The sequence below is a fragment of the Triticum urartu genome, chromosome 1 (genome assembly GCF_003073215.2).
Source record: "Triticum urartu cultivar G1812 chromosome 1, Tu2.1, whole genome shotgun sequence".
NCBI classification, from domain to species: Eukaryota; Viridiplantae; Streptophyta; class Magnoliopsida; order Poales; family Poaceae; genus Triticum; species Triticum urartu.
Window position 1 is genome coordinate 228,389,024 of NC_053022.1, and position 27,710 is coordinate 228,416,733.

At 45.8% G+C, this 27,710-nt stretch overlaps 2 long non-coding RNA genes across 2 annotated transcripts; both read right to left on the reverse strand.

The window, feature by feature from the left end:
• Positions 1–14,168: 14,168 nt before the first annotated feature.
• LOC125526057 lies at positions 14,169–14,817 on the reverse strand. Its single transcript, XR_007291554.1, has 3 exons — positions 14,713–14,817; positions 14,359–14,618; positions 14,169–14,275 (listed from the first exon to the last, which is right to left on the reverse strand). It is a non-coding gene; the product is annotated as an uncharacterized LOC125526057 (long non-coding RNA).
• Positions 14,818–18,953: 4,136 nt separating this feature from the next.
• Positions 18,954–20,136, reverse strand: LOC125526142. Its single transcript, XR_007291609.1, has 3 exons — positions 19,953–20,136; positions 19,125–19,198; positions 18,954–19,001 (listed from the first exon to the last, which is right to left on the reverse strand). It is a non-coding gene; the product is annotated as an uncharacterized LOC125526142 (long non-coding RNA).
• Between the last annotated feature and the right edge of the window lie 7,574 nt (positions 20,137–27,710).

Genomic DNA, 27,710 nt, shown 5'->3' on the forward strand with positions numbered 1-27,710 from the left:
ACAGTCGTCTCCTTGTCTCTTCTTCCTCGGGTGCCGCCAGTCGGCGTCCGAGACGTCGCGCCTTGATCTCGGTGAAGGTCGTCAACGGGCCGTTGAGGCGCCTCCGCGCGGCAGTCGGCCTCGTTCTGCGCGGCAGCCGCGTCGAGAAGCCGCTGGACTCGCTCCATCATGAGGCGGCGTTCTTCGCCCTCGAAATTGTCCAGCTCGTCCGCCGCTGCCTGGGCGGCTCGGATCTTCTCCGCTGGTGTAGCGTACACAGGGCGGCTTGCCCCAAAAAGGTTGGCGATGGCTACGCCGCGCTGCCGGACCGCGCCAAGGCGGCTGGGCCCCGCCGGGGCTGGCGAGCCACCGACGGCGCGATCCATCTCCCGCTGGTAGGCTTCTGACAAGCGCCTCATGCTGGCCAGCTTATTCGCGCCTTCAATGAGCTGAAGGCGGCACGCCTCCAACGTCTCTGCGTCAGCGTCTTCCGGAATGGGCGCAGTTAGGTCTTGCAGCGCCACGCCGAGCGAGTTGTGCGCTCCTCCACCGGGGAGCTCGTCATGACTGATGACTAGCACCTCGGTGACGGTGCTTCCGTTGCTCTCTGCATGGGGGAGATGTTCATCGTAGACCACCACATTGGTGGGGAACGCGTCGAGCGACGCGGTGTCGGAGTCGACTAGCATCGGGTCGGTGGAGCCTACGGTCTCCAAGTCTACGGCAGGCTCGCCGAAAACGTGGAGTTGATCGAGGAGGCCCGCGAGGAGGTTCTCGGGGCCGCTCGCGCCTGCGTTGGATGCAGGTTCGTCGGAGAGGCGGACCTCGCCGACAAGTTCGGCCAAGGAGCTGATCGCGCAGGCGATCTCGACGCCGCTTAGCGCGTCGGCGCAAACTCCGTCTGGCATGCCTGGCTGGCTGCGCTCGCCAGGGAGGAAAAGGGTTCCCGTCCAGAGAAGATCTCCGGGCGGCGGTGCACCAGGCCCCACGGTGGGTGCCAAATGTCGGGGGTTTGGTGCGACATATGCCAACGGATGGCTTATCATGGTGGGGGCGAGTAGAACGTCGCCGGTGCCTGGAAACGGGATGAGGCGAAGACATGCATGCCGGCAAATCTTACCCAGCTTCGAGGCTCTCCGGGGAGATAATACCCCTACTGCTGCTCTGCGGGGTCTCCGCATGATCACTATGGCGAAAGTGTTTACACGGTTTCTCCTTGAGCTGTTTTCTGGTGGTGGGAGAGGGCAAGGCTAGCTCTCTCCCTTCTATACGGTCTGGTCTAGAGCTAATGGGTTCCAACCCTTTGCATGGGTGCCCTGGGGGGTTTATATAGGCCTACCCCCCAGGGGTACAATGGTAATCCGACAGGACGCGGGCCCAGCCGTCAGTGCCTCTGGCCTCCTCTTCTCTGCCGACCGCTGGGGCCCGCCGACTGGCCTGGTACGGAGCCGACAGGCCGCATCCGCCGCGGGCGGGTCTTGCCGGCTGCTGATTACTGTAGCCGTGCTTCTGATGACGCGGGCTTGATCATGAGGTCGTGGAAACAGCCCCGCCGCCTGGAGGGCGATCACTGATGCCACTCCCCATCACGTCTTGATTAATGGCGCGTGGGCCCCGGGGGAGGGCTCGGCTGACTCCCCCGGGCCGACTCCCGACGGGTCCGACTGGTGGTTCTCCTGCCGTCTCCCGAGGTCTCACTGACTGGTGGGGCCTGCTGCCTCCAGGCCGTACAGACAAGCCATCGTGGGTGTAGGATTCGGCCCTGCGGTGCTGATGTCAGGGCCGGCATGGCAACAGTGCCACATCATGCGAAGATCTTCCGGGGTACGGCTTGCTGTGGCCATGCCTGCCCTTGGTGAGGGGCGGGGGTGGGCTTCGTTGTAGCCACGCCCCTGCCTCGTCACCTTTGATGAGGTCATGGGGTTTGTTGGAGTCACAGGCCGACTCCCCAAAGCCGGCTTCTCTGGAAGTCGTCCCTGTGACTCGGTTGTGAGCGGGCAGTCGGCCGCCTTGCCGTCGACTCCTCAGGAGGCGGCTCTTTGTCCTGGGGTCTTGAGGCGCAGCCTGCCCCGATGTCTTGAAAGGTTATGGGACTCGGGTTGGCCTACCCGTGGCCCATTACTCTGACAAACTCCGAATTCTTGGAACGCCTTCTAGGTAAATATGGATCATATTCAGTCCCATCATTATTAAGATTCATATTGCAAAACAAAGATTTAATAGGGGACACATCAATAACTTTTAGATCTTCATCTTTATTTTCATAGGAACTAGAAGAACACGCTCTTATAAAGGCATCTTTCTTAGCACGCATCCTAGCGGTTCTTTCTTTGCACTCATCAATGGAAATTCTCATGGCTTTGAGAGACTCATTGATATCACGCTTAGGTGGAATAGATATAAGTTTCAAAGAATCAACATCAAGAGAAATTCTATCAACGTTCCTAGCCAACTCATCAATCTTAAGCAATTTTCCTTCAATCAAATCATTGAAATTCTTTTGCGAAGTAATAAATTCTTTAATATTAGATTCAAAATCAGAGGGCATATTATTATAATTTCCATAAGAATTGTTGGAGGAATTACCATAATTATTAGAGGGATTACTAGGATAAGGCCTAGGATTAAAATTTCCTCTATACGCATTGTTACCAAAATTGTTCCTACCAACAAAATCCACATCCATAGATTCATTATTATTCTCAATCAAAGTAGACAAGGGCATATCATTTGGATCAGAAGAAACACTTTTACTAGCAAATAATTTCATAAGTTCATCCATCTTTCCACTCAAAACATTAATTTCTTCTATCGCATGCACCTTTTTATTAGTAGATCTTTCAGTATGCCATTGAGAATAATTAACCATAATATTATCTAGGAGTTTAGTAGCTTCTCCTAAAGAGATTTCCATAAAAGTGCCTCCCGCGGCTGAATCTAAAAGATTTCTAGAAGCAAAATTCAATCCAGCATAAAAAATTTGTATAATCATCCACAAATTCAAACCATGAGTAGGGCAATTACGTATCATTAATTTCATCCTCTCCCAAGCTTGTGCAACATGTTCATGATCAAGTTGCGTAAAATTCATAATATCATTTCTAAGGGAGATGATCTTAGCGGGAGGAAAATACTTAGAGATAAAAGCATCTTTGCACTTACTCCATGAATCAATACTATTTTTAGGCAAAGACGAAAACCAAGCTTTAGCACAATCTCTAAGCGAAAAAGGAAATAGCTTCAATTTCACAATATCATTATCCAGATCTTTCTTATTTTGCATATCACACAAATCATCGAAGCTATTTAGATGGGTAGCGGCATCTTCACTAGGAAGGCCAAAAAACGGATCTTTCATGACAAGATTCAGCAAGGCAGCATTAATTTCACAAGATTCAGCATCGGTAAGAGGAGCAATCGAAGTGCTAATAAATCATTGTTGTTGCTATTGGTAAAGTCACACAATTTAGTGTTATCTTGAGCCATCATGACAAGAAAGAAATCCAACACACAAGCAAACAAAAAGCAAGTGAGCAAAAAGGAGGCAAACGGGAAAGAGAGGAAGGATAGAGAGAGAGGGCGAATAAAACGGCAAGGGTGAAGTGGGGGAGAGGAAAACGAGAGGCAAATGGCAAATAATGTAATGCATGAGAAAAGGATTGTGATGGGTACTTGGTATATTGACTTTTGCGTAGACTCCCCAGCAATGCCGCCAGAAATCCTTCTTGCTACCTCTTGAGCACTGCGTTGGTTTTTCCCCAAAGAGGAAGGGATGATGCAGCAAATTAGCGTAAGTATTTCCCTTAGTTTTTGAGAACCAAGGTATCAATCCAGTAGGAGGCTACACGTGAGTCCCTCGTACCTGCACAAAACAAATAAATCCTCGCAACCAACGCGATAAGGGGTTGTCAATCCCTACACGGTCACTTACGAGAGTGAGATCTAATAGATATGATAAGATAATATTTTTGGTATTTTTATGATAAAGATGCAGAGTAAAATAAAAGCAAAGTAAAAGGCAAAGGAAATAACTAAGTATTTGAAGATTAATATGATGAAGATAGACCCGGGGGCCATAGGTTTCACTAGTGGCTTCTCTCAAGAGCATAAGTATTTTATGGTGGGTGAATGAATTACAGTTGAGCAATTGACAGAATTGAGCATAGTTATGAGAATATCTAGGTATGATAATGTATATAGGCATCACGTCCGAGACAAGTAGACCGACTCATGCCTGCATCTACTACTATTACTCCACTCATCGACCATTATCTAGCATGCATCTGGAGTATTAAGTTCATGAAAACAGAGTAACGTCTTAAGCAAGATGACATGATGTAGAGGAATAAACTCATGCAATATGATGAAAACCCCATATTGTTATCCTCGATGGCAACAATACAATACGTGCCTTGCTGCCCCTACTGTCACTGGGAAAGGACACCGCAAGATTGAACCCAAAGCTAAGCACTTCTCCCATTGCAAGAAAGATCAATCTAGTAGGCCAAACTAAACTGATAATTCGAAGAGACTTGCAAAGATAACCAATCATACATAAAAGAATTTAGAGAAGATTCAAATATTGTTCATAGATAGACTTGATCATAAACCCACAATTCATCAGTCTCAACAAACACACCGCAAAAATAAGATTACATCGAATAGATCTCCACAAGAGAGGGGGAGAACATTTTATTGAGATCCAAAAAGAGAGAAGAAGCCATCTAGCTAATAACTATGGACCCGTAGGTCTGAGGTGAACTACTCACACTTCATCGGAGGGGCTATGGTAATGATGTAGAAGCCCTCCGTGATGGATACCCCCTCTGGCGGAGCTCCGGAATAGGCCCCAAGATGGGATCTCGTGGATACAGAAAGTTGCGGCGGTGGAATTAGGGTTTTGGCTCCGTATCTGATCGTTTGGGGCTATGTAGGTATATATAGGAGGAAGGAGTACGTCGGTGGAGCAACAAGGGGCCCACGAGGGTGGAGGGCGCGCCTGGGGGGGGTAGGCGCGCCCCTACCTCGTGGCCTCCTCCTTTGTTTCTTGACGTTGGGTCCAAGTCTCCTGGATCATGTTCGGTGAGAAAATCACGTTCCCGAAGGTTTCATTCCGTTTGGACTCCGTTTGATATTCCTTTTCTTTGAAACCCTAAAATAGGCAAAAAAAACAGCAATTCTGGGCTGGGCCTCCGGTTAATAGGTTAGTCCCAAAAATAATATAAAAGTGGATAATAAAGCCCAATAATGTCCAAAACAGTAGATAATATAGCATGGAGCAATCAAAAATTATAGATACGTTGGAGACGTATCAATGGTGTGCCTGCCATCCTGCAATATAGGCCGTCCAATTTATATCTGATGGATAGGAAGGAAACTATGGCAATTTTGCAAAAAGATACCCACACCCCTCTCCACATTTGTAAATAAGGCCTTGCCTCGTTCATCCTTATCTCCCACAACATAAACTACTCATACAAATGCATCTTGATTTTCCGTGCAACGCATGGGCATCTTGCTAGTTCTGAATAAATAACACTGTATCAACGAGCCCCGTCAGACACCAAATTTCTTGGCTTTCGTGCTATAGCTAGATCTTCCCCTCGTTTCTGTTTTCCAACCTGGCGGCGGGTGGGGTGCAGTTTGCCAATAGTCAGTTTTCTCAACGGCGGTCCCACATGAAAGTGAAAATGCTAGGAAACACGCCTTCCCTAGCTATGTGGCGTGCCAGATGGGCCATGGAGTACTCCTGATTCTCGGGCGTGTGGGGGTGCGACGCGAACGCGGCAGGCCTTTTCCTTTTACTGGCAATGTGCTCGTGCATTACGATGGATCCAAAGTAGTAGAATAGTAGTACTTGTTCACAAACTTGAAAGAAATCACTCTTGTTTTGATATACTCCTAGTATATTACTTTTCACTCAAAATATATTTCTCAGGCTGTTTTTATGAGGTGAGGGAGGGATGTGGTTGCTTTCAAGATAATAAAGGGGTTTTCTGCAAATTGGAGCAGAGAAGTGGGCTATTGTTGCAAAAATGCCCCAACTTACCTCACAGCCATTAGATGCAGATCTAATGGTCAAAAATGATGGATGGCAGACACACCACCATCACCAACTGAGTCTTTTATAGGAGTAGCAGTAGAGAAAAATGTATAAATTGTAACATTTGGTTCTACTCCTTGGCATGATCGATAGATACAAATAACGATTGGAAATGCTAGGGCGGGGCTATTTCCGCCAGATAAGCAGGGTACGTATTAGCTAGGTTGGCGCATCATCGGTTTGGTCACATGCGGTCCGACATGTTCTAGTGTTTCTAGCAACATGCCCGTGCATTGCACAAAGTTGATGGAAAAGGTAAGCACAACTTATAAATTGACGGATGGATTACTAGTTACAGTGATGCATAAAATTAAGGAAAGGGATCGCACATGTTGGTATTGACTGGAACGAGAATGCAATAGCTCAATAAGAATTAAGGCCACGATGATGCGATCGTAGTGGTGGTTACATCAGGCAACAATAAAGATGCATCCATCAACGTACAACCTCCTCCTCCTCAACTAGGGCGCCGGGCCACAGACCGACGGCTAAGGAGCGGTTGCTTTTGTGGCGAGGTCAAGGTGCTTCTTAGCAAAGGCATCCAAGGCTTCCAGCCGGTTGAGGAAGGCCAATGCCGTAGCATCCTCAATGGCCTTGTAGATACCTATGTACACGATTTGCACATACATGTGGATGTGTAGGTCGAAGAATTCTTGCAGGGCGAGGCGCCTCGCGGCGAACGCGACCTGCAGGTGGACATTCCTCGTGGAGTCGGCGGGCAGTCGCAGGGCCATCAGTGCTTGAAAGAGGTTCCGGCCATGGAGGCCAATTAGGGTGGCAGGCGATGAGGAGCCCGGGCGCGCGGGCTGGAGGAGTACGGCGATGTCTTCCCCGAGATTCTTGAGGACCGTGAACTTGTTGGTGGTGGCAACGATCATGTGGTCCAACTGAGATTCGTAGTTGGCGTTGACGGCGGCCATCCACCAGCCGGTCGCGAACACCATCTGGAGACGATCCTCAGCGCCATGCCGCAGGCCGGCATCGTGGACCATCTGGCACAGCCCCTTGCCGCTCGTGCGCATCGCCGCCATGGGTCTGGAGTGAGCACTTTTGCGCTTAGTGTAGGTGCTTAGGTAAATGCTTAGGTGCGTACGATGTGGCAGGTGCATTGGAATCGAGGGGCGCCTTTATATGAGTGCAAACTGCGTTGCATTCACATCATGCAGCCTCTTTTCCTGGTCTTCCTCCCATTACTTCCATCATGCACGCACGATGCTAATTGAAGGAGGATGCATCATTGGCCGTTCAACATTTCGGGAACCGCTACACCTCCCTCGTCTGCATTAAAGCCGTATCAGGAACTGCGCCACCCGCTGTCAAATCGAATAGTACTACGCCGCCCTCTGCACGCCCGGCTAAACATGCCTCCTCGCTTCCATCAAACCCCTTCGTTAAACCCACATGCAAACCGAGAAACCTACTCCCGCCAGACGTATGTTCATGAGCGGGCCTGAATTAAATGCAACACTGGCCGAGCTCCTCCCGTCCGCCCTCAGTATAAACGAGGCCAGACGCCCGCCAATCTCCTACCGTCCACCCTCTATTTAAATGAGGCCAGACAGAAAACGGGCAAGAATCGCACCCCTCCGCCGCTCCCCCATCTCCTCCTTCACCATTTTCTCCACTCTTCTGATGGCTTCCGAGGAGCCGTTCTCCTGCATACTACCCGGCTGGGTGGCCCGCCGATCCCTCCAGATATGGACGAGGCCGCTCTGTGCTTCATCAACCTCGCTTGGCCCGACTGAGCCAGTTGCCGCCCCAATCTAGCGCGTGGTTTAGCAACTCGTTGCTCCAGTTCAGCTCGATGAGGACTAGCAAGTTGCTCCACGCAGGTATAGGCATCGTCGCTGCCGCGTCGTATCGCGCCACCAGTGTCTGCGATGGCCGCGCCTCCCGTGTCTGTGGGCATGCGCCTCCCGTGCCTGCGGCCGCGCCTCCCGTGCCTGCGGCAACGCCATGTAGGCAGGGACAGATTCTGGGTGCATGGACAGCGATGAGTCAGTGGCCAGCTTCTCCGTGTCCGCCGCCATCATCAAGGAGAAGTAGAATATGGGAGGACGCCGCCACTTGGGTCCCATGAAGGCCACCGCCGAGGCGACGACTGCGCATTCAGGTGGTTTCTTTGCTGCTTCGTCTCTTCCGAGGACCTTCGTCGACCCCTCAAGTGTCTGCCGGACATGAGGAAGACAAAGGGATCCGCGGGCAGCCATTTAGATTAGGTACTCCCTCTCCGGCTGGCGGGAAATATTTGTTCTAATAATGGATAAATTGGATGTATCTATAACTAAAATAAGTATAGATGCATCCATTTCAAGGACAAGTATTTCCGGACGAAGGGAGTACTAATTATACCAAGAGAGCCGGATTAGCACTGCTTAGTTCATGTAAATGTAATGAAATCCATCATGCTTATATGAAACCAGTCCATGTTTGCACGAATTTCATCTGGTTGGTTAGAGTTGTGAAAATGTATGCTGATGGCGTTTGATGTGGTCCTCCGCGGAAGGAAGCGGGAGGAAATTTGCTGGCTGCCATTGGAGATGCTCTTATGCTGGAAATAATAGAGTCACATCCAATCCATTTGAGTTAATTGCGTGTATGATTCTCCCTCTATAAAAAGTTAATTGCATGTGCAGTGTACACGTGACTTGTAGGGTGGCTAGAACTTCGTACAGAAAGTTAAAAAGAAACAAGTCCATCCTTAATATTGTAATCTAAGTACTCTGTGGGTTCCACTATCAGTACAGTAGCGAAAGAAGCATATATTAAATAAGTAATATATAATATAAAAATCTAAAGTTAAAGACAGAATTTGAACTCAGGTCATCGCGTTGCGAGCATCCGGCGCTAACCAGTCCAGCACATTTTTGTTTTAGACCATGCTGGAGATATATCTCCATGTCTACTCTTATACTACATCCGTTCCTAAATATTTGTCTTTTTCAGATTTCAAATGGACTACCACATACTATGTGTAGACATATTTTAGAATGTGGATTCACTCATTTTGCTCTGTATGTAGTCACTTATTGAAATCTCTAAAAAGATAAATATTTAGGAACGGAGGGAGTAGAAAACAGAGTTGGTGATGATGGTGTGCGTGCCATCCTGCAATATAGGCCGTCGGATTTATATCTAACGGATAGGAAGGAAACTATGACAATTTTGCAAAAAGATACCCACACCCCTCTCCACGTTTGCAAATAAGGCCTTCCCTCGTACATCCTTTTCTCTACTCTTACTAGCAATGTGCCCGTGCGTTGCAATAGATCCAAAATATAATAATACATGTTCACAAACTTGAAAGAAAAACACTCTAGTTTGGTGTATATATCACTAAAAATATACTCGTATTAGGTTTCACTCAAAATATATTACTTGTGGATGTTTTGATGAGGTGGGGGAGGGATGTTGTTGGTTTCAATATACTAAGGGGTTTCTGCAAATTGGAGCGGAGAAGTGGGGTCTTGTTGCAAAAAGCCACGACTTACATCATAGTCGTTAGATGTAGATATGATGGTCAGAAATGACGGATGGCAGACACACCGTCATCACCAACTAAGTATTTTATAGGAGTAGAGATAAAAACAGAGTTGGTGATGATGGTGTGCCTGCCATCCTGCAATATAGGCTGTCCGATTTATATCTGACGAATAGGAAGGAAACTATGGCAATTATGCAAAAAGATACCCACACCCCTCTCCACATTTGCAAATAAGGCCTTCCCTCGTTCATCCTTTTTGCTCACAAGATAAACTACTCATATAAATGCATCTTGATGTTCTGTGCAACGCATGGGCATCTTGATAGTCCCTCACAAGATAAACTACTCACACAAATGCAGCTTGATATTCCGTGCAACGCACGGGCATCTAGCTAGTTTCTTTTAAAATAGTTACTGCGATAATTGGGTTGAATTGATATATTTTATGTCTGCCCTGAATGATTTCAGATTCACTAGTAGTAACAATGAAAAGGTTGCCTTATTAATTAACAGAAAACAGGGTGAAAACTATCACATGAGGCCGGTAAAAACAAAGCACATTGGGTTCAGCGTCATCGTCACTACAGCTGTGAGCGTGCGAGAAGTCTACATATCGAGGGGGATATGGAGAAAAAGACGTATCAAGTGTGTCTGAGCGAGGCACAGAGACACAATGTTTGAGAGAGAAATCAATTGACAGATTAAGATCAGATCGAGTTGTCACCTTTCTGCTGTCATTGTTGGGGTTGGGGTGGGGGTAGGGAGGGGGAGGGAGAGAAAGACGTATTGAGAGTGTGCGTGAGATGCATAGAGCCACAACTAGTGAGCATGTGTGTTTGAAAGAGTAGACAGATTACTATCAAGATCGAGGTGCCACCCTACTCCTTCAGTGTCGGGTAGTGTGTGTGTGTGTGTGTTTGAGAGAGAAGCCAGTCGATAGATTAGTATCAAGATTGAGGTGTCACCCTACTCCTTCGGTGTCGGGAAGTGTGTGTGTGTGGGTGGGTGGGGGGCAGCTGTGACACTTACATATCTCTACTCTTATAAAAAACAGAGTTGGTGATGATGGTGTTCCTGCCATCCTGCGATACAGGCCATCCGATTTATATCTGATGGATAGGAAGGAAACTATGGCAATTTCGCAAAAATATAGCCACACCCCTCTCTACATTTGCAAATAAGGCATTCCCTCATTCATCCGTTTCTCCCACAAGATAAACTACTCATACAAATGCATCTTGATGTTCCGTGCAACGCATGTGCATCTTGCTAGTAGGGAGAAGGAGTTTGTGTGACACATATATATATTAAGGGATAGGTAGATAGGATGTGTGCGAGGCATACTTAAAGCATCACAAAGAAAAACAAACGATGTGCATGCAAGCACTACACCACAGCACCACATCCGTAACAAACAAGTTGGTTGGGAAAACAAGGTCTGACGACATACACTCGGTCGGGAAAGAGTATTGCCGACCGACAACGTTTGTTGGGGAAAACCCAGACGGGAAAGCATTTTCCCGACCGACATATCTTTCCCAACCGACAGTTGGACGCCTATAAAGAGAATTGCCGACCGGCTTTCTGATGGCCCTACTCGGAATCTTTCCCGACCGACTACCCGATGGTAACATGTTTGCCGACCAATTTTCAGTTGGCGTTGCTGTTTAAGTTTTCCCGACCGACTGTTTGATAGTATAATATTTGCCGACCGACTTTCTGTTGTCCTTGTCCTGAAACTTTCCCGACCAACTGTGCGATGCTATCCTTTTTGCCGACCAACTTTCCATTGGTACTAGCATGACCCTTTGCCGACCAACAATGAGACGATGTTCTATTTTGCCGACCAACAATTTATCAACATTTTGTTTAGCTGAGCAATATTTAAACCCTTGATTTCCCATCTGTCTTACACAATACAATGTCAATCAAGTCGCATATCTCAGTACTACATGATATCAGTCAAATTACAGTAACTTGCATGTGCTTTGAAAATAGTAAATCATGACCAAAGAAGAATAACATAATAATTACTTCTCAAGAGTGAAGGAAACATTTATGGTTTTGTGACCGAATCGCCCGATAGGTTTACAAAATGATAGGTGCATGTCCGAGATTCATTGTTTTCTCTATTACACAAAATACCCAGATGACAAGATAAATACCCAGATGACAAGATGCCATATAGGTTTACATAATGAGACCTAAAAGACACATTGTTTTTGCTCCATTACAGAAAATATGTAGCTGATGCAAACTGGCATCTTCCTGGTTACTTCCTGGCCCTTTTGTATGTCTTTCCTACAAAGAATAAAAATGTCCCTGATGAGCATGCATTCAGAGACAATGGCAATAATGATAATTTTATAAAGCACTATGGCAATTGGCAATAAAAAAACTGGGGGATTTTAGTGTTACAAAAAATAGGGCAAGTTAAGAATAATGCCACAACATGTGCTAATTAGATCTCTGTTGCATTTGACATAATAAAGCATTGATGCAACGTGACCATGTAGTATGTTTCAGGAAATAGGAGCAATACAGAGGTGTACTGGGAGAAACACAAGGCAACAGAGTTAAGTTAAATTTAAATCATCTAGACATAAGGCAACATTTTAGCATGTCCAGACTCCCAGTTTTAGTTCAAAAGACATGCTTTACCGTGCAGAGCACTACAGGCTAGTTTGGTTGGTGCTAGAGAGCAACTAGAAATTTGTGCCAGCCAGCTCCTCTAGGCATGTGGCAAGTAGAACTGTACCAAAGCCAACTTTTGCATAACATTATTATTTCCTTCTAATTCTGCTAAACCATGTAAGCTAGGAACTGTACATTAACTTAGCCAAACTTTAGATGAAGAGAATAACCAAAACAATTATAGACCATCACCATGTAAGAAGAAGAAGATACAAGGTTCTGGTTAAGTTCATTTCGTCCCTGGTTTTGTAGCTCAAAAATAAATACTAGCTCGGGATTCAAAAATACCTTAGCGGCGGGATGAGGAAGATGCCCCTGGTTTATAGGGTTTCATCTAGCAAAGTGATCATGAGTCAGTATCACATATCAAACAATTTGAGATAAGTGGACAAAAGACATATTGTTGGTGATTACCTTGCTAGATGGCCATGCAATGGACCTTGTGACAGCATCAGCAATAATTTGTAAATCGTCATATTCATAAGGCACCGTAGCATCTCTTCTAATAGCAACATTGACAAGAACCTCATAAGTTCCTGGTCCAAGGGTCTCTCCGCCCACAATAGTGTCTGGGTCAACTGAGATAATCGTTGCCTTGGCAACAGGAGTTTCAGGACCAGTCCATGCATATAGAAGCACATCCATACCAATCTGAATCAATGATTATTTTAGAAACATGAAAACAAAACAGAATTTAAACATATAGGTAAGGATGTGAAGATTACAAGGCTTTCATCTTCATAGGTTGATGAGCTTCTTGCAGGGGGCTTTGCAACAACTCTTCTTTGAACAAATGGCTCTTCATCATCCTGTTCAACATCTTCTTCAGCGTCATTATGTTCCTCAGCTTCAGCTCCGAAGTTCTACCAGACAACAATATGGAAATAGAGTTAGTGCATGCAAGATGGATTAATGATGCATTGAAAGGATGTGGAAATAGTTCATTACTTGTCGAGAATTGGAACCATGCTACGAGCTAGGAGTTTCCAGATTATGCCTTCCTTGTGAAGCTAACATCAATTCCATTCGGTTCATTCTTTCTTCCATTTGTTGCACATGCCCCTGGAGCATGTTATAGCGATTTTCATCTTCTCGACGCCCTTGCATTTCAACTAGAACTCTTGTGCTCAATTTACCCCGTGTACCCGGTGTGCCCAAATCTTGAGGTGTTGGACCTAGACCTAACACACAGACACGACCCCTGGGCTCCTTCATTCCACATACGCGTGCAAACAGATCACCTTCTTGAATGCTCTTTTCCTTCCATTCAGGGTGCTTTTCAGCATTCTCTATGAGTTCATTCTACAAAATGACATTTACGAGCTCTGTAAATTCTACTTCTACAATTTCTGAGCAATATTGAAAAAGCATGGCAAAAGAGACTTACAATTGTTGTTTCTGCCTGCGGCACATAACTCCCTTTCCTTTCCCCTTTCTTGCATGTATGTGTTTCGATATAAACTTCATCTCTCCAAGGATCATGCCCAAGTTTGACAGCCTACAATCATTTATTTATTTCAATATGCATTAGTCACTGAATCACAGTGGCATATCATTTATAATTGGGGTAATTTTTTTTACCATTTCATTGGCAACACGGGCATGACTCTTTTTGCCAGATGTATGAGGTACTGCATTGGCACAATTCTTTTTGGCGATAGAACTACGAGACTACAAGCAAAAAGTAAAGGAGATTTATCACACATATTGTTTGTGTTTTGAGAATCATTACATGCATATTTGTTTATCTATGTCCAGGACAAAGTGTGCTGCAAAGATATACTACAGTTTTGATTAGCAGGATGACTTACTTCAAATGCCGAAGATCTCCAATAAGTAATAAGGGTCTTCCAGTCAGCTTCACTAATTCTGTTGTCACGTCTTTTCATAAGTTGTGCATCAGTGAGTGCAGCATCAAACTTGTACCTCTTTAAATCTGACTTCCAATCCTTCCATTTTATGTGTGAAGTGTCGATAACAAAGCTCAAAGCAGTTGAGTCCAGCTCATAAAATGCCTATTAAAATGAGAGAAAACAGGACACTCAGTTAGATGGCTTTAAAAAAGAGTGTGTAAGTTATAAATTATGCTCATTTCTACCTTCAAGGTCTCCCACACTAACAACTTTTTCTCTACATCAACATCTCGCCAATCTAACTCTGCAGGTGGTATATGATTCCTCACCAAAGTACCAATGAAATTGGCAAATTCGGTTGCATCTGGCCCAACAGGCTGGCCATCCCCATTAAGTGGAATATGGATTTTGGGTTGATTCAGCCTTGCATATATGTTAGCCTTTCAAGTAATTTTTCTTCCACCTTTCTTTTGACTACCATCACCATCAAGCTCATGAGTAATCTCTTCATGCAAGAAAATTAACATAGTCATACAACAATTCTAGCAAGTGACATTAGGTTAGAATATGAACAATTCTAGCATGTGACATTAGGCTACCTTTGGAAGGCTGATGCTCAGGATCAACATGATCTTGATCTTTTGATACCCTAGACCTCAAAACACGTCCTTCATTCACGCTTACAGGTGCGCTGGAGGGTGCCTGCATAGATATATAGGTTAGTGTTGCAAGCTACATTTGCTTCCTTCAGGTAGAACATGAATGTGATGGAAGCTACATACCTTTCTTTTATTTTGGGGGGCTTGGTTCGCTACCATATCTTCCTGCATAGAAGCTCTTGTTGCTCGTACCGTTGCTAGCCGTTTATCATTCTGTTCAATGGTCTTGCTTCTCAGTAGTTCATACTCTACCGCTTTCAGTTGTTCCTCTGTGACCCCACCATCTTTAGCTCTTCCGTTTGCGCTTGCCATTTTTCCTCCTGCAAAAGACACACTATGTGAGTACATCGCTGAAAATACAAAACATTAGAGGATCATACACAACACTTACTTTTTTTCAATATCACTTGCTTTAAGAACTAGTCCATCTATATCTGTCCTAGCAGAACCAATGCATCCATCCGCAACACTCACACGTATAGCAGTACATGGATCAGGCAACGTCACACGTAAAACATTACCGTTGTCATCTTTAGATTCTTCTATGTCATATAATGATGGAACACCAGTAGACCACTTAGCATCAATGGGATCTTCAACATAGTAAACTTGAGTTGCTTGTGTGGCTAATATGAAGGGCTCGTCTGATATTTTCTCACCGGTATTGAACAAATGCTTGAAATTCACAGAAGTGATTCCAAACTGATCAGTTTGCACCCATTCATCTTCTACACGATTATCAACCCAGTCACATTTGAACAACACTACTTTCCCTTCATGTTGATAATTCAACTCAAGAATTTCCTTTATAATGCCATAATAGGTCTTGTTTCTTACATTAATATTGTCACCTTTTCCTTTTGCAAAGGATGTGGTTTGTGCAACAAGAGCTACTCCACTACTCTGAAATGAGCGGCCCTCATCATATGATTGTGTATGAAAGTCTACCCCATTTATAGTGTAGCTACTATACTTCATAGCAACCAAGTTTGGCTCTTTAGCTAATATTTTTATCTCATGAGGTGCTTCATCTCCCATTTCTGCCACCTGTGATTATGAAATGCTATTGTTACTCTACAATGGGATGGAATTATATGTCTTATAGGTTGACAGTCACATGCCCACTTACGTGCAATTTAAACCACTCATGAAATGTCTCGTAATGCACACGCTTGACTTCTTGATGACTTCGAACACCAATAGAAGAAAGGTAATCCATATGTTTGCTGCATATAGGTTATATTTATCAATTGACAAGGAGGAGAGAAATAACCTAATAGCAATACATAGTAGGGATATCTTACTCTAGGTATGGTTCTATGTTGTCATAATTGAACAAGACATATCTGTGGGCTTGCAACCAAGTTTTGTTATCTAACATCACCATGCACTTGCCAGCCAGCCCTCGACCAATGTTGTGGAAGAAAGGAGTTGTATCATCAACTTCCATATCCAAACCTCCATCATTCCTAGCTCAATTCAACCGACTCTCATCATCCAAATAGTGTGAGCAAAATGTCAAGCTCTCATCAAACAAATAGCCCTCTGCAATTGATCCTTCCACATGACTTCTGGTGTGGACATGTCCCTTGAGCTTTCCTATATACCTCTCTATAGCCCACATGCTGCGAAAATGTACTGGACCAGCTATCATTGCTTGTGCTGGAAGATGAACCATCAAATGCACCATAATATCGAAAAATGATGGGAGGAATATGGCCTCAAGAAGGCTCAAGGTCTCAGCTATTTCATCCTGCAACCTTTGCATGTCACTTATGCGAATAACCTATGAGTACATTCGCTTGAAAAATCTGCTCACATGAATCAGTACCGCACTCACTCTTTCTGGTAATGTTCTTCTCACTGCAAGTGGCAGCAAGTCTTGCAAAAGGACATGGTTGTCATGGCTCTTTAGCCCAGTTATCTTTTTCTCCTTAACATGCACATTGCGGCGTATGTCAGATGCATAACCATTAGGAAACATGGCATTTTTAAATACTTTGCAAAATGCCCTCTGCTGATCAGATTCCATAGTGTAAGGTGCCGGAGGAAAAAAAACTTCATCATCATCAAGATCAATAGGTTGAAGATCCTTTCTAATATTGAGTGCTTGAAGGTCATATCGAGAATTAATATTATCCTTGGTTTTTCCATTGACTGCCAACAAAGTGTTAACTATGTTCTCACACACATTTTTTTCTATGTGCATGATATCAAAGTTATGATGCATCTTCAAATCCTTCCAATATGGTAGTTTATAGACTTTCTTTTCCAAATGACCAGCGGATCCCCTTTCTTGCATTTCTTAGTTCTAGGCTTCTTCGTTATAGGATCCTTCCCAAACTTGGTTTGCATATTTTCTGTCAGCTCTAAGATTTGCCTACCGGAAAGTGGAAGGGGTGCTGTCCCATGTTCTATGTCACCAAATGTGCGTGTATCATACCTCAAGGGGTGATCTGCATGTAAGAACCTGCGATGCCCCATATAGCAAGTCTTGCTACCATTTTTTAGCCTAAGAGAACATAATTGAGAGTGGCATTCAGGGCAAGCTCCTTCTCCAGAGGAAGCACAGGCAACCAAAGACCCAAGACCCGATTTATCCGTAATTGTGCATATTATGGCAGCATGCAACTGAAAATACTCTCCGGTTGAAGCATCATAGGTCCTAACACCATCAAGAAACATATCTACCATATCATCAACTAGTGGCTCAAGATAGACATCAATATCACTACTAGGAGAATTTCTGCCAGGAATCAACAGTGATAGGATAAAATTTGATTGCTTCATAATCATCCAGGGTGGAAAGTTATAAGGAATCAATAATACTGGCCAAATGCTATAGCTGAGATTCATGGATCTAAACGGATTAAAACCATCGGCACATACTACAAGCTTAAGATTTCTGCTATCTTTTGCAAAATATTTATTTTTTCATCAAAATCTTTCCAAAGGAGGGAATCTTTAGGATGCCTAATCAAGCCATCTTGTGTGCGCTCTTCTGCATGCCATCTTGTGAGAGCCGCAGTTCTGGAACACACAAACAACCTTTGAAGCCTCTTCTTTATTGGGAAGTAACGAAGAACCTTCTTAGGAACCTTGTGGACACGTTTCCCATCTGCACTCTTCCTTTCAGATTTCCATCTTGAAGCCTTACATTCTGGGCATGAATTGGCATTGGCATTGTTCTTCCAAAATAGAATGCAATCATTTTCACATGCATGGATATTAACATACCCAAGTCCTAGGCATTTGACTAGTTTTTTAGCTTCATTGGAGTTTTTGGGTATTGCGGACTGAGGGTAAGCATCTTGTAGTAGATCTAACAGCAGATCAAAACTTCTATTAGACCACCATCCAAGCAGTTTGGTGTGAAGAAGCCTCACTAGGAAACGAAGCTTTGAGAAATTCTTATAGCCTGGATATAGCTCTTGTCTAGAATCAGCTCCAAGTTTGTGGAGAGATTCTAGAAAAGAATCATCCTGATCTAAACCACAATCATCTTCAAGATCTCCCCCTTTATCCAAACCAGGAGCAAGATCTCTTAGCAAATCAGATATATCATCGCCCTCATCCTTGTTGTCACCCTCATCTAGATTTGGAGGAATGGAAGAAGAAGAGACACGTTCTCCATGAAACATCCACTATTTGTAGCCATCTACAAATCCCTCGCATACTAGGTGCTCACGGACTTCAGACTCTTCTCTCCAGTACGAGTTCACACAGTTTTTGCAAGGACATAAGATTTTATTCTCAACCGATGATTTATTAAATGCATAGCCTAGGAATTTGGCGAGCCCTTGTAAGTACTTCTCTGTATGCCTACATGCAAGTGTACATGTGTAGTGTGTTATATATAGTTTCATCATATAAGCAAAACAAAATATATATGCGGCATTATACCTAGGCGCATCCATCCAACCTTTATCCATGGTATCTTAGCTTCACAACTGGTTACTACCAAGTCAACACTAAATCCTGAACGAATAATATCAAAACCAGAGAATGCAAGGAATCAATTTAAGTACTGTAAATAAATTGGCGCAGAAAAGAAACGAAGAATCATAGAACCAATTCAATGGTAGTACGCACAGTAAAGGCAGATACCACCATAAATAAAATGGATCAAAGCTGTGGTTGACTCACCAACTGGTGGAGGATGCAGCGACAAGCACGGGAGAGGGATCGCTGCACCGCTGCTGGAAGCTGAGTCGTTGGCAGCAAGAATCCTAATAACCAAAATAATTAGACAATATAAAAGTCAGTGTCAAACATGAGGAGGCATCTCTACATATTCATGACATCCACACATATGGAGGGCCTCTGGACTTGAGTGGGGAAGAGAAACTCACCTAGTGGTTGCAGCAAATATTCTACAACTTCTCTTTGTCGGCTCAATGTTACCAGCAGTGCTCCTCTATGTTACCTGTAGAAAAAACAAGACAGATGAACAAGTAGACAACAACTTTTGAGATGCAGTGCTTTATATATTTACAGCTCTCTGCCATGTTTTCTTTCACTTCAAAATCTACTTCAGTAAACAAAAGAGAAACTCAAGTTTAAAATTTTTGTTACTGAGATTTAGGTATAACATCAGGTCAGTTAAGTTGTATGTTTTCAGAGACTCCAGTTTTTTGGATGTATGTCCGAGTTGCATGCTTTTAAAGGAAACATGATTCTAAAAGTCAAGATGATGCTTTTTAATGAAGTAATACATACTGTTGGCAAGGTCAATCCATATGCATGACAATATTTAGCTCCTCAGCGCTCTTTTTGTGTATTAACTTTATAGTTAAACTCTTCTTCATTTGTCTTCAGATCATCCAGACAAGAAAACTCGATACCGATGACTACAAATTCCTTTCTATCGGTACGGTGGAATTAAAGGACAGAACTGCAATGGGAAATTTTTTTTGCACACAACAGCTCAACTTCTAGAATTAGTTCATATTGCTACCACCAAGCTTCTACTCTGTACATTGATTAGCACATTTTCTGCCTACATAGTATCTCACAATCAGACTAGCTGCAGTACACATCAAACTGGAGAAGAAAAGCAAGAGGTGTAGCCGTTCCCTACTGCCGGAGCTCCCCGTTCCCCACCATCCCACTCTCACAACAAAGCCTAGAGAGATGGGGGAGGGGGGAGGGAGGTAAAGATAGAGAGGGAAGAGTTGTACCTCAGCCGCATCGACCATTGCCGCTGCCGCTGCGTGTCTTCGAGAGCTGGACGGTGGAGATGGGGGAGGTCAGTCCAGGGAGGGTGGCTTGCCGCTTCCCAAGATGCTCACATGCCTACTGCTGGTTGGAGAGAGGCGCCCGGAGAGAGAGAGCACTAGGACATGGGTCCGGCGGTGGAGAGACAGGACGGCGTTGCGTGACGTTGATGGGGCAGGAAGGCGTGGGGCGGCGCTGCAGAGGGAGGGCGGCGGTGGAGTGGCGCCGCAGAGGGAGGGCGGCGTGGGGCGACGGTGGAGCGGCGCTGCAGAGGGAGGGCGGCATGGGGCGGCGGTGGGACGGCGTGGGGCGGCAATGGGACGGCGTGGGATCGACCGGCGGGAGCACTGGCGGTGTGCGTGGGGAACGAACAGATCGAGCTAGGGATTTGGTTGTCCTGTACGTGCGAGGGGAACGAAGGAGATTGGGTTTTTGGGGGAAAATGTTCGCGGGTTGGGCCGTTTATTAGCGCTAAAATTTGGCCGTTCGCGCGCGAGGCCCAGTTAGCTTCAGAATGTCGGTCGGCGTTATTTACCAACCGATGGTCCATGGGCCATAAAGGATTTCCTGACTGACTGTTTGATGATATATGCTATACCATTCTCGACCGATAGTGCGTAACTGAACAGATGTTTCCCGACCCACAGTCCGTTAGAAATTTTTCTGACATATTGTTGGTCGACAATGGTGACTTTTTCCCAACACACGCCGGTAGGGAATTTTGGTGCATGGTGTAGTGAAGTGCCGGAAAAATGAAGCGATAAACAATGTCTACGCGCGCGCGCGTGTGTGTTTGTGTGTGTGTGTGAGAGAGAGAGAGGCCTAAATCTCAAAACAAAAGGTCCTTTGCTGGAATCCCATTGTTTGTATTCATATGGTTCTGGAACTGAAGTTAACCTTAGGCATATTTGTGAGAGACATAATTATCCTTTGAGACATTAGTGGTTGTGGGTGGGCGGAATAAAAGGGGTGGGCGTGTTCGACAGAGAGAGCGTGTGTGTTTCTGTGTGACAGACTTGTAGGACGGGGTAGAAAGACGAATTCTAACCTTGATGGAGGGAGAGAAATACACGAAGTGCACGTGTGTGATTCCGATGCCCACGGGGAAATGAGATATGTATGCCTGTCAGAGAGATTGCACAATTCATTCACGTATCACTATCTAACGATCGTGGACGTGCATCGCTTGAACATAAATCAATATCTACTTTGTATCGTGGCCAATGGTACACTATCGATTCAACGCTACAAAGATTGGACACTCATATATCACATTTTTTCTATCTAAATAAACCTTTTCGATTGTGCATGCCAAAGTTACAGTGATGTTTCTTCAAACCACTAATGTAGCTATCATGTACATGCACCATTGTTACTCTTACATTCAAATTCATTAGTCTTGGATGATTTAAGGTTCTATTATGAAGTAATATATGTAATATTCATATATGAATTCAACGGGTACCCAATTTATAAAATGGAGGCTATGTAATCATATGAGGTAACACTTTTAAGTAGTGGACTACAATATCGATTTATTTTGTGGGACTACAATATCCATTTCTTTTTGTGCGCCTCTACACTAACACATCAATGCATTATGTTTAAAGTAAATAACCAATGGCACTAAATTATCTATTTACACGAGAAATACATAGGCTGAGCGTTTGATCCCTTTTATGTGAATGCACCTCTACACACGTACGATTGGCCGCGCCCGTGTGAACGTCCAAGTTATCGGCGCATCATCTCGAGTTATTGTATTTTTTCTTGGGTGGAGTTCACACCAGTTATTAACTGCTGACGCGTGCCCCGTGTACACAATCTCGCATGACCTTCCCGCTAGAACGGTCCAAAATTAGTTGAAACTGGATACGAACGATCCCACGAGCGGCAAAATCTACCGCCTCCTTCTAAAATTTCCGCCACCTAGTCTTTAGCATGTGAAATCCTCCTTTTGTCCTTGGTGCACGGAGAACAATAGTAACAATACCGCCCTCATCTACATAATAGGTCGGGGCTGCTTTGGTAACTTCCGGTTCTCTCCACCACACGGCACCCCCATTTCCTCTCGCCCTCCTGCAAAAATGACTAACTCCACAGCACCAGAGAATCTTACATCACGCCGTCCATAATTCATCGGCCTTTCTTCCCCTCCCCTCTCAAAACCCTAGACTGCTCATCCACCAGCGTACCAGAGCCCATTCACTACCAGTGGCATCCACCTCGCCAGATCTGCTTCTACGGCCGCATCTACCCCTCCCGCCCCCACTAAAACAAGTAGAATGCTCATCCACCACTGTACCACAGCCCATTCAGTGCCGGCCTTGTCCACGGCACCGGATCTGCTTCACCGGTACTCTCGTCAACCGCAGCGCATCTGCAGTGGCTCATTCATCTCCCCACTGGAGATGCTTCGTCCACACACCCCAGGAGCCGCCCCACCGACGGCCCCGTCGATGGCCTCTAATCCTCTTCGCCAACACCTTCCTCAACCCTACCGGAGCCGCTTCGCCGACACCATCGTCAACCCTACCGGAGTAGTTTCGCCTATACCATTCTCAACCCTATCGGAGCCGCTTTGCCAACTCACAAGTCCACGGCCATAGATCTGCTTCGTCACACCCTTATCCAACCTACCGGAGCAGCTTCTGATGCCCCATCCACGGCCGCAGATCCGCATCGTCGACACCATCCTTAACCCAACCACCGGAGCAGCTTCACCAACGCCCTCGTCCACGGCCACAGATCCGCTTCGTCCACACTGTAGTCCACCCTACCGGAGCCACTCCATAAACACCCTACTCGACGGTTCTAGATCTCCTTACCGGACCCCGACAGCGAGCGCAGCTTCATCACCCTTGATGTTTCTAGCCTGATTCCCACCGTCTGGCATGATGCCAAGCACCCGCCACAGCCTAGGTACTCCTCCTTTAAACCCGTCCAGCATCACCTGCCCGATGTACTTCAAATATACTAACATGTCGTTGTTACCTGTTATGCAGCTGGCAAAAACTACAAGGATGATGTTTTTTCTGGATCTAACAACTTGGCCAACCAAGATCTTGGACTGAGGCATTGCTATGATCTTGTAAGTGTGTCTCTCTCTCTCTCTCTTGTAGTGTGCCTACGAGCGTGCTTTGCTAGGATTTTGGACCAGTAATCCCTTTGTGCAGACAATGATTTCTACTACTAGCTACTAAATTAGATATGTAGAGGTCATACATGATACTACCTCGTACCTCCGTTCCTAAATATAAGTCTTTCTATAGATTCCACTATAGGATACATACGGAGCAAAATGAGTGGATGTACACTCGAAAATGCATCCATATACATCTGTATGTGGTCCATACTAGAATCTCTACAAAGACGTATATTTAGGAACAGAGGTAGTACATTACACAAAATGGTAGGTGGCTAGTAGGAATTGCAGTGCACTACATTAGGCTGCGTTAGAGTGCCTGCTAGTGCAGCACACAGAGTCATGGCTAGTTTATGCTACGCACACAATCGTGTAACGCCCTCGATGCGGCTATATCTCCCACGTGTCGAAGCACGACTTAGAGGCATAACCGCATTGAAAGCAATGCCGCAAGAGAGGTAATATTCACACAACCCATGTAATGCATAAGGGAAAAAGATACATAGTTGGCTTACAATCGCCACTTCACACAATTACATGAATAAAGCATTACATCATCCAAATACACTCAAGGTCCCACTACGGAACCAAAATAAAAGAAGAACCCCAAATGCGACAAGGTCCCCGATCGACCCCAACTGGGCTCCACTACTGATCAACTAGAATAAAACAACACAAAGGACAAGATCTTCATCGAGCTCCTCCTGAGCTTGGTTGCGTCATCTGCACTGACTCATCAGCACTTGCAAGCTGGTTTTGGAAGTATCTGTGAGCCACAGGGACTCAGCAATCTCGCACCCTCGCGATCAAGACTATTTAAGCTTATGGGTAAGGTAAAGGTATGAGGTGGAGCTGCAGCAAGCGACTAGCATATATGGTGGCTAACATACGCAAATGAGAGCGAGAAGAGAAGGCAAAGCACGGTCGATGAAACTATGATCAAGAAGTGATCCTAAACAACCTACGTCAAACATAACTCCAACACCGTGTTCACTTCCCGGACTCCGCCGGAAAGAGACCATCACGGTTACACACACAGTTGATTCATTTTAATTAAGTTAAGGTTCAAGTTATCTACAACCGGACATTAACAAATTCCCATCTGCCCATAACCGCGGGCACGGCTTTCGAAAGTTCAAATCCCTACAGGGGAGTCCCAACTTAGCCCATCACAAGCTCTCACGGTCAACGAAGGAATAGACCTCCTCCCGAGACGTTCCGATCAGACTCGGTATCCCGGTACAACAAGACATTTCGACAGGGTAAAACTAAACCAGCAACACCGCCCTAATGTGCCGACAAATCCCGATAGGAGCTGCACATATCTCTTTCTCAGGGCACACTCAGATGAGCGCTCCATACAACTAAAACCAAACCTCGAGTTTCCTCGAGGGGGCACTGCACAGGACTCTAGTTTGGACCAACAATCAGAGAAGCACTGGCCCGGGGGGGTAAAATAATGATGACCCTCAGGAGCGCGACTCCCAAGAGAAAAGAAAAGGCTAGGTGGCGAATGGTAAAACCAATGTTGCGCATTGCTGGAAGAGCTTTACTTAAGGCAAACTGTCAAGGGGTTCCCATTATTACCCAACCGCGTAAGGAACGCAAAATCCGGGAACATAACACCGATATGACGGAAACTAGGGGGCAAGAGTGGAACAAAACACCAGGCATAAGGCCGAGCCTTCCACCCTTTACCAAGTATATAGATGCATTAATTAAATAAGATATATTGTGATATCCCAACAAATAAACATGTTCCAACAAGGAACAACATCTCCGTGTTCCAACAAGGAACAAACTTCAATCTTCACCTGCAACTAACAATGCTATAAGAGGGGCTGAGCAAGCGGTAACATAGCCAAACAACGGTTTGCTAGGACAAGGTGGGTTAGAGGCTTGGTTCAACAATATGGGTGGCATGATAAGCAAGTGGTAGGTATCGCATCATAGGCACAGCAAAAGAGCGAGCAACTAAGCAAAGCAAAGATAGAAGTGATTTCGAGGGTATGGTCATCTTGCCTGAAATCCCGCAAGGAAGAAGAACGAGTCCAAGAAGAAGACAAACGGACGTAGTCGAACGGATCCTCACAAACGCGACGTTATCGAATCCAACCCGAAGAAGCAAACACCGGAAAGAAGCACACAACATAGTAAACAACCACTACATAAACATGGCATGATGCGCAAACAATTATGATGCATGTCCGGTTTAATACGCATGGCATGGCAAAGTGCACAAGCAATCCTACAAATTAAGTGGAGCTCAATATGCAACGGTGCATATTGACGAAACACCACGATAAGTTATTTAGTTCGATCTCGTTTATGTACCCAACAATATTAAATGTTGATTAACATGGCAAGGGAGTGAAGCAAAGTAAAACTACCTATCTAGTCAAGTTTAAATGAGGCCGGAAGCAGCGAACAACAATTCCGGAAACTCCTCATGAGCATATTATAGATTTGGTACTGCTCTGCCCTAAACATTATTTTAGAGTTATTAAACATGCAAAACAAGTACACCATGTTAAACTAGGCAAAATTCTACCCCATTTACATATAAAGTTTGTTAGGTTTGGAGCTACGGTTAAATAGTTATGAATTAAATCATTTTAGCATGGCATAGGAGCAAATTTACACAAACATCATTTTAGACATTTTAAACATGGATGAAAAGACATATTATTAAACTAGACAAAATTTTGAGCAAGTTTCATATATTAAGTTTTTACATGTGATGCATCGTTTGTGAGATATTATATGCATGTTGCTTGGCGGGTTTTCTGCAATTCTGTAATTCACTGGATAATAGATAAATTCGTAGACGCTGGAAAAAAACATGATATGGGCCGAATCTGGCTGGCCCGACAGGGGCACTGGGTGCGGCTTGGGGGTCTCTCACCATGGGCCAAGCCCAGAACCGTGGAGAGGGCGCTGGGGCAGGCCGGCTGGGCCTTGCGGGCTGCTGCGGGACTTGGCGCTCCCGAGGCCACGCGGAAGCGACGCGCTGCGGGCGCGGTCAACGCGCCTAACCGGATCGAGCCATGCTCAATGCAGGGGAAGCAGAGGGCGACGGCAGCGGGTCTCGAAGCGGGGAAGGAGGCAGACGGCGGACGCGGCAGGAGGTGGGGCCCATGGGCTGAAGACGTCACGGACGCGAGCGGAGGAGCTCGTTGCCCACGGCCATGGCTGCTCTCCTGTGCAACAAAACGACGACAGGACGGGGGAAATCAACAGCGACGCGAGGGGAAAAGGCAGGGGGAAACGGTGGAGGAGCTCGCCCGCGGCTCCGGTCAGCTCGAGGATCTCCGGCGATGAAGAGGGCGTTCCACGACAGAGCTTCGTTCGGTTCCCTGGGAGCAAAAGAGAGAGAGAGAGAGAGAGAGATTAGAGAGGGAGAGAAGCAGGGGGATAAAGAAGAGAAGGCAGGGCATGAAGGGGCCGGCCTGGAGGAGCTTGGAGCTGCTGACGGCGAGCTGGCGGCACGGTGGTTGGGGCCGGGCGGCGCTGCTCTCGATCCACCCTGGATCGAGGCACAGGAGGAGGAGAGGAGACGCGGATGGATCGATCTGGCTGGATTTTTGGATCGGGCATCTGGCTGTGGTAGGTGGGAAACGAGGGGATTTTCTGATTGGGGATTTGGTGGTGCGAGGTGGCGGCTGTGGTTGGTGGATCGGGAGGGGATGGATCCCAAGGAAGAGGATCGGTGGTGGCTGGTTGACTCGGTGAAGAAAACGAGGGACTTGGATCGGGGAGGATTTGGATCGAGGAGATGTGGTTAGCTGAGGGGATTTTTGGATCGGGATCGATCCCAAGGGAGAGGGTGGCGGCGGCCGACTTGGCAGGGGAAAGATTTGACGGATGGGACGGCATTTAGGGTTAGGTGTCTATATATAAAGCACTGGATTTTTGGTTAGGGGCTATTAGGACCCTCCGATCGCAATCGGACGATCGCGAATAAAATAGCTAGGAAGTCCAAATAAGAAAATGGTGACGTTTTGTAGACGTTTGGGGATGATCCGGATACAACGGTGGCGACAGCTCGGTTCGGGTCCGGGACAATTTCCGGACGCGCGCGAGGGGTCAGTTGTAACTTGTGGGCTGTGCAGAAGGGCTCGAGCTGAGAGAAGAGAAGAGAGAGAGGCCCGGCGACTGTTTTCGGAGACCGAAAACGTCCGACGTTAGACCGGCTATACTGCCGCTATAGTTTAACGGTCGGGCTATCAAACGAGCTCCGAATGCGATGAAACTTGGCGGGCGACCTACTAACAACATAACAACACCGCACGCCAACTTTCAACCCATTCCGAGAACATTTTCCGGCCACTTATAAAATAATATTTCGGACGTGCCGTGGGCGCGTGCAAGTGTGGTTGGACTCAGAACGGACAACGGAAGGGACAGGGAGACCCGGACGGATGCAAGTTTTGAAAACATGATGATGCAATGCACATGATGACATGACAAGATGCAACACGCAAGCGGATGACATGGCAATGACAACGAATAACTGGAAGACACCTGGCACATCGGTCTCGGGGCGTTACAAATCATTAATTGGTAGTTTAAATAT